Raw genomic sequence first — 11,533 nt, forward strand, 5'->3', positions numbered from 1 at the left:
GCTCCAAGCAAAACACATATCATGTGGCGAATAAAAATATAGCTCCAAGTAAAGTTACCGATGAACGAAGACGAAAGAGGGGATGCCTTCCCGGGCATCCCGAAGCTTAGGCTTTTGGTTGTCCTTTAATATTACCTTGGGGTGCCTTGGGAATCCCCAAGCTTAGGCTCTTGCCACTCCTTATTCCATAGTCCATCGAATCTTTACCCAAAACTTGAAAACTTCACAACACAAAACTTAACAGAAAACTCATAAACTATGTTAGTATAAGAAAGCAAATCACCATCAAGGTACTATAATGAACTCATTCTTGATTTATATTGGTGTTAAACCTACTGTATTCCAACTTCTCTATGGTTTATAAAATCTTTTACTAGCCATAGATTCATCAAAATAAGTAATACTTTCTGTGCCCTACAAAATAATGATCCATTTCTTCATGTTTGTCAACTTTGCAAATCCATAGAATATTCATTTTGACTCCAAATCCAGTGAAACCAAATCCTGGATGCTTCTAAAATAATACTTTGTTAAATGTGTGCCTCTGCTCATTTTTCAAAAATATATTTCAGTACACTTCTTGCAAATCCATAAATCCATTGATTCCATCATATTGAAATGTTCAGAAATATCCACTGATCCAATCCAAATGAAACCACTTTGGTCATTCCTCATATGACCATAGGTATCCTAGAAAAGTCCAACTCACATTTTTAGAGCACTTTTATTTTCTGCCTTGTTGTGTTGCTTACTATGATTGTTTCTGACATTAGTTGATGAAGTAGACAAAATACTCGGAGATGGACCAGAAGATTTGAAGACTCTGATGAACCAGGCAAGCAACCCTTTGACCATGTTGAACCCTTTTATATCACGAGAACATTTTCACTGTTTCATCGAGTGCATGATGGTTCTTGAATGGCAACCTTGCTGTCTTGCCTCTGTTGCATACCTGTTGATACTTGCATTGTTCATGACTCTATCCTTGTTTAGAGTTGTGTTGATGGATTATAGAAATATGCTATAGTAGTTGGCTACGCAAAAGGTGTTAGGGCTATGCATGGAAAGAAACAAGTGTGGTTTAACATACTTGCAAACAGCCCTAGTGGGTGCCACTGATGCCCCTAGGAGATGATGATGAACTAGGTCACTACTTGTTGGAGAAGTAGTGTACTGAGGCTTGATAAAAGTGTTGTTTACAGAGACAGATTAGATTTAAGATTTGTCGACCGTCCCAACCTTACATGCGCAACCACTCTACCCTTATATGGGAAAGGGCATTGTTAATTACCTAGGCTGATACTAGCTTGGAGCCCGCATTACTAGTGACGGGAGAGTTGTTGTTGCGCTCTCTCGGGGCGGGGTCATGCCAGGTAGGGCGGCCAAGAACATTTTTATGGGGCACCGGACACACCGTTGGTACCCCGTGCCAGTGGTATGTGACAAACATGGGAGCGAGGCTCCACAATTTTAAGTTGTGAAATGTTGGGCATGGGGGTTACTACCAATCGAGTGGACTCTATGTTAGTGTCGTCTAGGGAAAGATAGTGATCGGGTGCTTACCCCGAGTACTTGAGGTACCGCGGGTCGTGGATGACACGGAAGTTCCTCGGATCTTGTGGGTAAAGTGTGCAACCTCTGTAGAGTGTAAAACTATTTGAATAGCCATGTCCACGGTCAAGGACAGTTGGGTGGTGCTGCTTAGACTATGTCCATAAGTTCTGGAAAACAATACGATTTGGTAAATCTATTGATGTGATTCGTGAGAAGCTCACGATGAGCTTGAGCATGAGTAGTTCATAACTCTTTCTCGATGTTGATGTCTATAACCTCCTGATACTTGTTGCAGACACATTCATGTCCTTGATAAATGATGATCATACTTGCATGAGAAAAACTAGCTTTCCGCAAAAACGCCAAATTAGCAATAGAGCCTTGCATAATTATTATGTTATCACCCTTGGGTTGCTTGCGAGTACATTCAAAGTACTCATTGGCTTGCCACTGGTTATTTTATTGGCCAGGCATGAAAGAACAGGATATGATGAAGAATACTTCGGTGACGAACACGCGAGCTAGGATGCTTCCCAGTCAGAATGCCTGTAGGGTTAAGGCAGATGGCATGGGTCCAAGTTATCGACAAAGATTTCCGCTGCGAAGTTATACTCAAGACTCGACCATAACGGTCATAATTTATGTAAGACGGTATGTATGGATGTAAGACTCTTGTTATTCAGCTTCTGTGTGTTCAGTGAGCATTGATCTCTGGGTTCACTGTACACGTGCATTCGGTGATCACGACTTATGAGTCGGGGTCCCCACAAGATCTCATGATCGGGGCATGAATATAACTTTGATTTAAGCCTCCCCCAAGCTTGAGCGATGCTTTCTCCTTCGCGAGGCCAAAAATTATATATATATATATATATATATATATAAATAATTGCGATCACGATGAACAAGATGCATAGGATAAAACTTCTGATGAAATTCTAATTTCAATCGTTTGTAGTTCCATGACCCCGTATCATCACATAGCCTATACCATGCCAATGCATCTTCCTTCAAAGATAAAGGGAAGACCTTCTTCTTAATAACATCTCTGGGTACACATGCAGGCTTAAATAATCCACAAACTTCATCCACATATATTAAGTGCTCATCAGGATGCATTGTTCTGTCTCCTGCAAAAGGATTAGCTAGCAGTTTTTCTATCATACCCGAAGGAATTTCAAAGCAGACATTTTCATTTTCAGCATGTTCAGTAGGTTGAGGAGCAACTCTTTGCTCTACTGGTCGGGGTGAAGATACCCCGAACAAGCCCCTCAGAGGATTACTTTCCATAGTAACAAGTGACAGTAAATTTCAGCACACTATATAAATTTTTCCTTACCAAATTCCACCTACCAAAGGCGCTTCACTCCCCGGCAACGGGCGCTAGAAAAGAGTCTTGATGACCCACAAGTATAGGGGATCTATCGTAGTCCTTTAGATAAGTAAGAGTGTCGAACCCAACGAGGAGCAGAAGGAAATGATAAGCGGTTTTTAGCAAGGTATTCTCTGCAAACATTAAAATAATAGGTAATAGATAGTTTTGTGATAGGATAATTTGTAACGAGCAACAAGTAACAAAAGTAAATAAAGTGCAGCAAGGTGGCCCAATCCTTTTTATAGCAAAGGACAAGCCTGGACAAACTCTTATATGATGTAAAGCGCTCCCGAGGACACATGGGAATATCGTCAAGCTAGTTTTCATCACGTTCATATGATTCACGTTCGGTACTTTGATAATTTGGTATGTGGGTGGACCGGTGCTTGGGTACTGTTCTTACTTGGACAAGCATCCCACTTACGATTAACCTCTATTGCAAGCATCCGCAACTACAACAAAAGTATTAAGGTAAACCTAACCATAGCATGAAACATATGGATCCAAATCAGCCCCTTACGAAGCAACACATAAACTAGGGTCTAAGCTTCTGTTACTCTAGCAACCCATCATCTACTTATTACTTCCCAATGCCTTCCTCTAGGCCCAAATAATGGTGAAGTGTTATGTAGTCGACGTTCACATAACACCACTAGGGGAGAGACAGCATACATCTCATCAAAATATCGAACGAATACCAAATTCAAATGACTACTAATAGCAAGACTTCTCCCATGTCCTCAAGAACAAATGTAACTACTCACAAAGCATATTCATGTTCATAATCAGAGGGGTATTATTATGCATATATGATCTGAACATATGATCTTCCACCAATTAAACAAACTAGCATCAACTACAAGGAGTAATTAACACTACTAGCAACCCACAGGTACCAATCCCAGACTTGGAGACAAGAATTTGATACAAGAGATGAACTATGGTTTTGAGAGGAGATGGTGCTGGTGAAGATGTTGATGGAGATTGCCCTTTCCTGATGAGAGGAGCGTTGGTGATGACGATGGCGATGATTTCCCCTCCCAGAGGGAAGTTACCCTGGCAGAACAGCTCCGCCAGATCCCTAGATTGGTTCCACCAAGGTTCTGCCTCGTGGCGGCGGAGTCTCGTCCGGTAAGATGGCTTATGATTTTTCTCTCATTGAAAGACTCCATATAGAAGAAGATGGCCATCAGAGGGCCACCAGGGGGCCCATGAGGTAGGGGGGTAGGGCGCGCCCCCACCCTTGTGGACAGGGTGTGCCACCCTGGTGAACTTCTTGCGCTTAGTATTTTGTATATATTCTGAAAACGTCTTCCGTGAAGTTTCACGACTTTTGGAGCTGTGCAGAATAGGTCTCTAATATTTTCTCCTTTTCCAGCCCAGAATCCCAGCTGTCAGCATTCTCCCTCTTTATTTAAACCTTGCAAAATAAGAGAGAATAGGCATAAGTATTGTGACATAATGTGTAATAACAGCCCATAATGCAATAAATATCGATATAAAAGCATGATGCAAAATGGACGTATCATTCATCTGACTATAGATGTGGTTGAACTATACAACATACTTAAAATTAGCTAGTATATATAGTTGAACTAGCTATTTCAGTACGTGGTTGGCAACAATTGAGGAAAAGTTTGGTCCGTTTAGTTTCGTGTTGAACTGTTTGTATAAAGAATGACTACTTAATCTAAGAATGAAATCTATGCTTAATTACTGAATTTTAGTTGCAAAAATTAGATAGTGCTAGTGATTTTTAGCTTCATATTTTTACAAATGGCAGGGTTACAAGGTTTACAAAGGGCAATGTTACTATATTAACAAATATCAATCATTCTAGTTTGACAAATGGCAATATACCCAATATGACATATGCAAAGCTGTCAAATTGTCAGCACGTGGTTGCACACGGATCATTAAAAAAAACCGGTTGCACACAAATCCTGCATGGAAGATTTTCTCTTGGCTTAGCGGTGAAGTATTTCTTTGCATACTGTATTCAATCTAAACCATTTGCTTTGAAGAGATGCACAAATCCCGCGTGACAAATTTTCCCTTGGCTTGATGGGGAAGACCATAGCTCTCACTTTCCATGCGGGTGTTCTATCTAAAAAGTTTGTGATAAAGAGCTGCACAAATCCTGCTCGGCACATTTTCCCTTGTCTTACTAGGGAAGTTGTCTGTTTGCATACGTGTGTTCTATCTAAAACGTTTGTGATCAAGAGCTGCACAAATCCTGCTTGGCACATTTTCCCTTCGCTTCTTGGGGAAGCTATCGGTTTGCATATGGTTATTCTATCTAAAACGTTTGTGATGAGTGTTTTATATTTAAAAACCATTGACGTTTTTTAAAGAAAATCGTTTGATATGTTTGTACATTCAGAGAGAAAAACACATGTTCGTTCTAAACCATATCTTTCATTCAGTCTCAGTGCGAATTTATATTCGTACGATCGAGGTACAATATTAAACCCAAAAAAACTAATTTCAGCGGCCGAGGAGGCAGGGTTCTGCGCCGATGTTGTCATCACTAAAAAAAGACACATTCGTGACATTTTGGGCTGAACAAATTTTTTTGGTCATGCTTATGACACTTCTATGACTATAATTGTGACAAAACTCGGTATCATCATAGATGTGGTGGGCTCCTACTTCTATGACAAAAAATCATGACAGAAAATGGGCTTTTCATCCTGGGCAGGCCGGAGACTCACCTGCATGACATTCTTTGGGCCGTCCATGACAGAAAAAATCGTGGTAAAAGCGAGGGCGAGGAAAATTTCGAGGACTTCCCGTTTATGGTGGGTTGTCGGGGCCGAGCGATGCATGGAGGTTTGCGTGTTTCTCTTGTACACGTACACGTGTGTGTGCGAGGCATTGCGCTCTAACTGAACCCGAGCGAGGCGTTGGGATCTAACTAAACCCGATCGATTGCACTAGCTACGTTACTGAACCCGATCGATCCCTTGCTGTTAACTGAACCCGAGTTATTCCTTTGCTACTACTGCTAACTAAAGCCGATCAAAGCCGCCTCTTGATGAACAGTTCCCGGTGGGTGTTGGATGAATGGGATCCCGTGGTAGTATAGGGCGTTGCCACTAGATGAACAGGACCCCAATCGAGTAGGTAGGGGTGGATGAACAGTAGCCGGTGGAGGGACCCCATACGTGAAGGGCTTGTTGAAGAGGACCCCATGGAGGGGCTGGTTGAACAGGACCCCATGGAGGGCTGGTTGAACAGTAGTCGGTGGAGGCTGGATGAACAGGACCCCGTGGAGGGATGGATGAATAGTAGCCGATGGAGGCTGGATGAACAGGACCCCGTGGAGGGATGGATGAACAGCAGCCGATGGAGGCTGGATGAACAGGACCCCGTCGATGAACAGTAGCTGGTGGAGGCTCGAGGAAGTCGACGGTGGATGAATAGTAGCAAGTGGACACTCGAGGAAGTTGATGGTGGATGAATAGTAGCCCGTGGAGTCCTGTATTGTGGTACTCCACACCCCTCCCGATGAACAGGACCCCGTTTCAACCGTAGGCGCTCCAACACAAGTCCGTTTCCTCTGTTTTGTGGTACGCCACACCCCTCCTGATCAGGACCCCGTTTCGACCGTACGCGTCGAACAAAAGTCCGTTTCCTCTGTTTTGCGGTACGCCGGACCATTCCCAATGAACATGACCCCGTTTCGACCATACGCAATTGAACAGAAGGCCCGTTTCCTCCGTTCTGCGGTGCGCCAGACTTCGTTTCGGCTGTTCTGTCCAAGCCGGTTGGCTCCTGATGAACACGACGTATTCCGTTGCCTCCTGATGAACATGACGCATTCCGTTGCCTCCCCATGAACACAACGCGGTTTCTCCGTTCCGACCCAGCCGGTTGGCTTTTGATGAACATGACGCTATTGTTGTCGTCCGTTGCTTCTCCATGTACACGAGCCCTGGTCGTACAAATGCGTGAGTACGTGTTCGAGACCCCGCCCGTATGTACGTATGTGGCCGTATTTTTTGGCATCTGGCTATATGTACGTGTACACAATTTTGACTGGACTGCCTGAACTACTACCTCGGGAGCTCTACTACTACATGTGTTGCTGCTTGCTCAGCCATGGTTCATCGTTGCGGAGAGACCGATCGACTAGTATGTACGTACACGTTCGCGACCAGAATGACAATGCTACATATGCTTCGACCAGGTGGGTCCCGGCTGTCAGGGAGGATAAGGAGGCACTTCCTTGCATGTGAAGTTATTGATGGTGGGTCCCAGCGGTCAAGGGGGAGAATCATTTATTTTTTGCCCGTAATATGGACACACATCCTTGCATGCAAAGATGTAGCTGGTAGGTCCTAGCTGTCAGGGGGATACAATTTTTTTCCGCAAAATACAGAGTCTCTTACGGTGGGTCCCCACTGTTAGGTGGAGGAATAATTATTTTACACGTAATAAGGTTGCACTTCCTTGTTGCGGCTGTGGACCCTGCTATCAGCCTCTCCATGTTAAGTCCTCTTCCGATGGAAGTCGTTACTGGACCACGTTAACCACACCGCGCTGAGAGCACCAAGGTGGTGGACGACGATGAGGGCTGGAAGGGGACGACGCGGCAGTGGATGCCCACACGGAGAGGAGTATGAGGGTTGACTAGTTCGGCTATGGTGTGAGGCTGCCGTCGCCTGTAGAATAATAGGGGTTGTGGGTGAGTAGACAGTAGAGGGATGGCCTGCCCAGCGGTGTGAGTAGGGTGGGGCGGTGAGGCCTGCGCGGCAGCACAGCCGGTCACTCAAGGTAGGAGCAGGCAGTTTCACCGGCGCTGGTTTGGGCGGCTGGTGCAAGAAGAGCAGCGATTAAAGAAATAGAAGGACCCTTCAATTAAAATCCAATGGTCACTGCTGATAGAATCATTTGTTGACTAAGTTGACAAAGCCCTGCTTATGCGTGAACTTAATAGGCCCACAGGTCAGCCTCCAAACCGGTGCGCCCCGGATGTCAGTGGGAGGAATCATTTTTTCACGTAATAAGGAGGCAGTTGCTTGTGTGCGGCCATGGACCATGGGGTCCCTACTGTCAGCCTCCACATATATCCCTATTGCAATGGTTGTCTTTTGTTGAATGTTGAGCACGCCGCGCCTAGAGCACCAACGCGGTGGATGACTGTGAGGCCTACGAATGGAACGAACCTGAGCCGGCGAAGACACAGGAGTGGATGCCCACACTGAGGAGAGTATGAAGGCTGACTGGTTCGGGTGCGGTGTGAGGCTGCCGTCACCGAAGAATAACAGGAGGTGCGAGTGGGTAGAGAGATGGCCAGGCCAGCGGAGGGAGTAGGATGGGCCGGTGAAGCCTGCGCGGCATCTCAGCCGGACACAAGAGGAGGGAGCAGGCAGTCCCGCTGGCTCTGGTTTAGGCTGCTAGACCAGGAAGATCAGAGATTGAACAAGCACGTCGGCCGTTGGATGGACATCCAACAGTAACTGCTGCTAGAATCGTGTGTTGACTGACAAAGCCTTGTCTAAACAAGTCAGCCTCGAAATCTGTGGCATGTACAACCCATTTGCAATAATTTACTGCCCATTTACTAATTCATATGGAATTTATTGCAGCCCATTTTCCATTTTTAGAATTGCTGCCCATTTTCTGGTCGGTGCCAGGGTTAAAAAATTGAACTAACAATGTGCGAAATTGAAAAAATTCGGATATTTTTGCTGGGGAACAAAATATTCTTATTCCCAAAATTAGTAGCCATAATACAACAAATTTAAAAATAAATTAGTACTATGTCATGTTAAAATCCAATGAAATACAAATAATTAGTGAAGAACAAAAACAAAAAGAAACTAATTGCCCATTTGCTATAATTTTTTTGGAATTTGCAATCCCTTTGATATTACTTTTAAGATATACTGCCCATACTCTTTGGCCAGGCCGGAATGCAACCCTCCTCATCTTGAAAGATTTGTAGCGCAGTAAGTCGGAGAAAACAAATAGGCCTATCTTGGGTATTCTTCAAAAAGAAATAGAGGGCTACCCATTTTCCCAAAGAAAAAACTGTTGGGCTGGTCATGTTGTTAGACGCGCCACAGAGACCACATAACCCAGTTTATATCCTGCTCCTCCGAAGAAATCCTCAAAAAAATGTTGTACAATTCTATCGTTAATTGACGGTACGTTGACAATGATGTGGGTCCGAGATATCAGTAGGGTGGATTAGAGTAAAAATGCGGGATGCATCTGAGTAGTAAAAGAGGCGCTTGCTTGTGTTCGGGAGTGGACCTGGTGGGTCCGTACTATCATACTCACAACTACAGTCCTCTCCCGATTCACTATGTTGACATGGCCGGATGGCGGTGCCGTGGCGAGCGCACCAAGGCGGAGGATAAATTGGTGTCGCCAATGTGTTGGGCTGGGTTGGCATTCTTATTGATAAATAAAAATGAACCGGAACTATTTATGACGTTGACTACGATTTGCATGGGTGTGTTGGTTGTAGAAAGAAAATGGTGGGAGAAAGAAGAACAGTCGCTATCTTTGCCTAAGAATAATATCGACTGAATGTAACGACACTCTCATAGGAAATAATAACCTCCTGTTAAAATTTGACTTTTCGAATCGTGAATTTAAAGAAGTGGTGCATGAGCATTTAGCTTTATTTATTTATTTACTTATTTATGTTTAGGGGACCATGAGCATGTACCTGGGCCGGATTAATGTGAGAGCCTCCCTTCCAGTTAATTATGGGCTCCTCTATTGGGCCTTCATCGGTGGGCTGCATGTTATCGACAAGTGGAAAATGTGTTTCGTACCAAAATAGTACTCCCTCTGTTCCTAAATATAAGTATTTTTAGAGATTTCGAATGAACTACCACATACGGATGTATATAGACATATTTCAGAGTGTATATTCACTCATTTTTCCCTATATGTAGTCACTTGTTGAAATCTCTAGGAAGACCTATATTGAGGAAGGAAGGGAGTACTCGCTAAAGGATCGCCCCATGCAACGACTTCCAAAACATTATGTTTGACGTTCTAACAACACATTTATTCAACCAGTGGACGAAATATACTACTCATTGTACATTGAAAATAGCAGCAGTAGCAACCAGGGCTGGGGTGCAACAGAAGCAGTAAGCAGGCCAGAAGAGTAAAGATGCAGCTCTCTCTTCCAAACCAAACATCAGCTATCATTAAAAAAGGGATACCAAAAAAGAACAAGTGTATGCATCAAACTAAATAAAGATCCTACTACACCAAGTTTATTCATCTAACTATCTGGCTGAGTTAGACGTTACACTTTATTAAGCTGTGGAGATTGGCTGACGGCTTGAACCAGATGGGTGCCTGACGGGGGAAACTCCAGCCAGCAGGTCAAAGTCTGATACTTGTGACCCTCTCTCGTACTTTGGGTTGTAGAGCGTGGCAACACATATCAGGGTATGATGCATGGAGAGACACATGGTACACTGTGTACACACAATTTTGCCTGATGAGCGAAATCGCGCTGCCATCATGATCCTTGCCGTTGTTATCTCCTGGTTAATCGGATAATTCAGTCCGAGAAATAGAGAGCGTGTACCAAGGCTACTTACCAGCCTCTAGTCAAAAATTCCCGAAGGCCCAGAGAAGCTGGGAACCTGCTCAAAGACCTTCTAGTGATTGTGTTTGTATTCCGCAAAACAACACATCCGGTACGTGCGAACGATCGCCATTATCTGATCTAGCCAGGGATCACCTGCAACTGCCATGCCACTTTTTCTTCGAAAGGTTCTAGGATTAGTAATGGTTGGGACACTACGCAGCCTACAACATCATATCAAGTTGGAGTCAATCTAAAGAACAACATGTTATGAGCATGAATATTTTTTCAGTAAATGTTGACAGTATTATAACCAAGCCATCATGATATCATAGGAAAGTAACATACTACTGTAACATCCATTTTTAGTGATGACTGGAGTAGTCCAGCAATACATCCAGCGATAGAAGCAGTCCACAACGTAAATGAAGCCCTTGTGTTCAATGGCATCAGAGAACCATGGAGGACATATGATCCTGCGATGGATGTGCAGATTTATCCACTTACCGCAGTGACCTGTCAGATAGGCGAGACCGCAGTTGAAGAACGCAATTAGCCTGAAGTCTTTATAATTCGCAGATCTTATGTGCACTTGGCAGATTACAACCTTGAGCAAATCAAAGTGGGTATCATGTTGGCTACTGTAAGATTCCGAGTATTCTAGGCCGTGGTGCCAAAGCAGTGAAGTGTTAATCGAGGGAAGGGGGATCAATCACCGGGTGTATCCCTCCACGAGCATCCAGCCGCCGCGACCGTCGACGAGCACCATCCAAGACGTGTTCATGTCGACCCAATACATACCGTTAATGTAGTTGAGGGTGACGGGGATCGGACCGCAGTCAAGGAAGTTGATGCTCGCCACCATACGATCGTTATGCTGCATGACACACCTTTTGAAGATCAGAGATTAGGCGAGATCAGCAAGCAAGGAGCTGGCTTAAAAAGCTTCGGCCTAAGGGTTATGAGTAAATGGTATAGCCCCGACGAGCACGCGGTGGCATGGTACTGAGTTTGTCCACACACGAAATAATGAGCTT

This window comes from Triticum aestivum, chromosome 7A (assembly GCF_018294505.1).
Source record: "Triticum aestivum cultivar Chinese Spring chromosome 7A, IWGSC CS RefSeq v2.1, whole genome shotgun sequence".
Lineage (NCBI taxonomy): Eukaryota > Viridiplantae > Streptophyta > Magnoliopsida > Poales > Poaceae > Triticum > Triticum aestivum.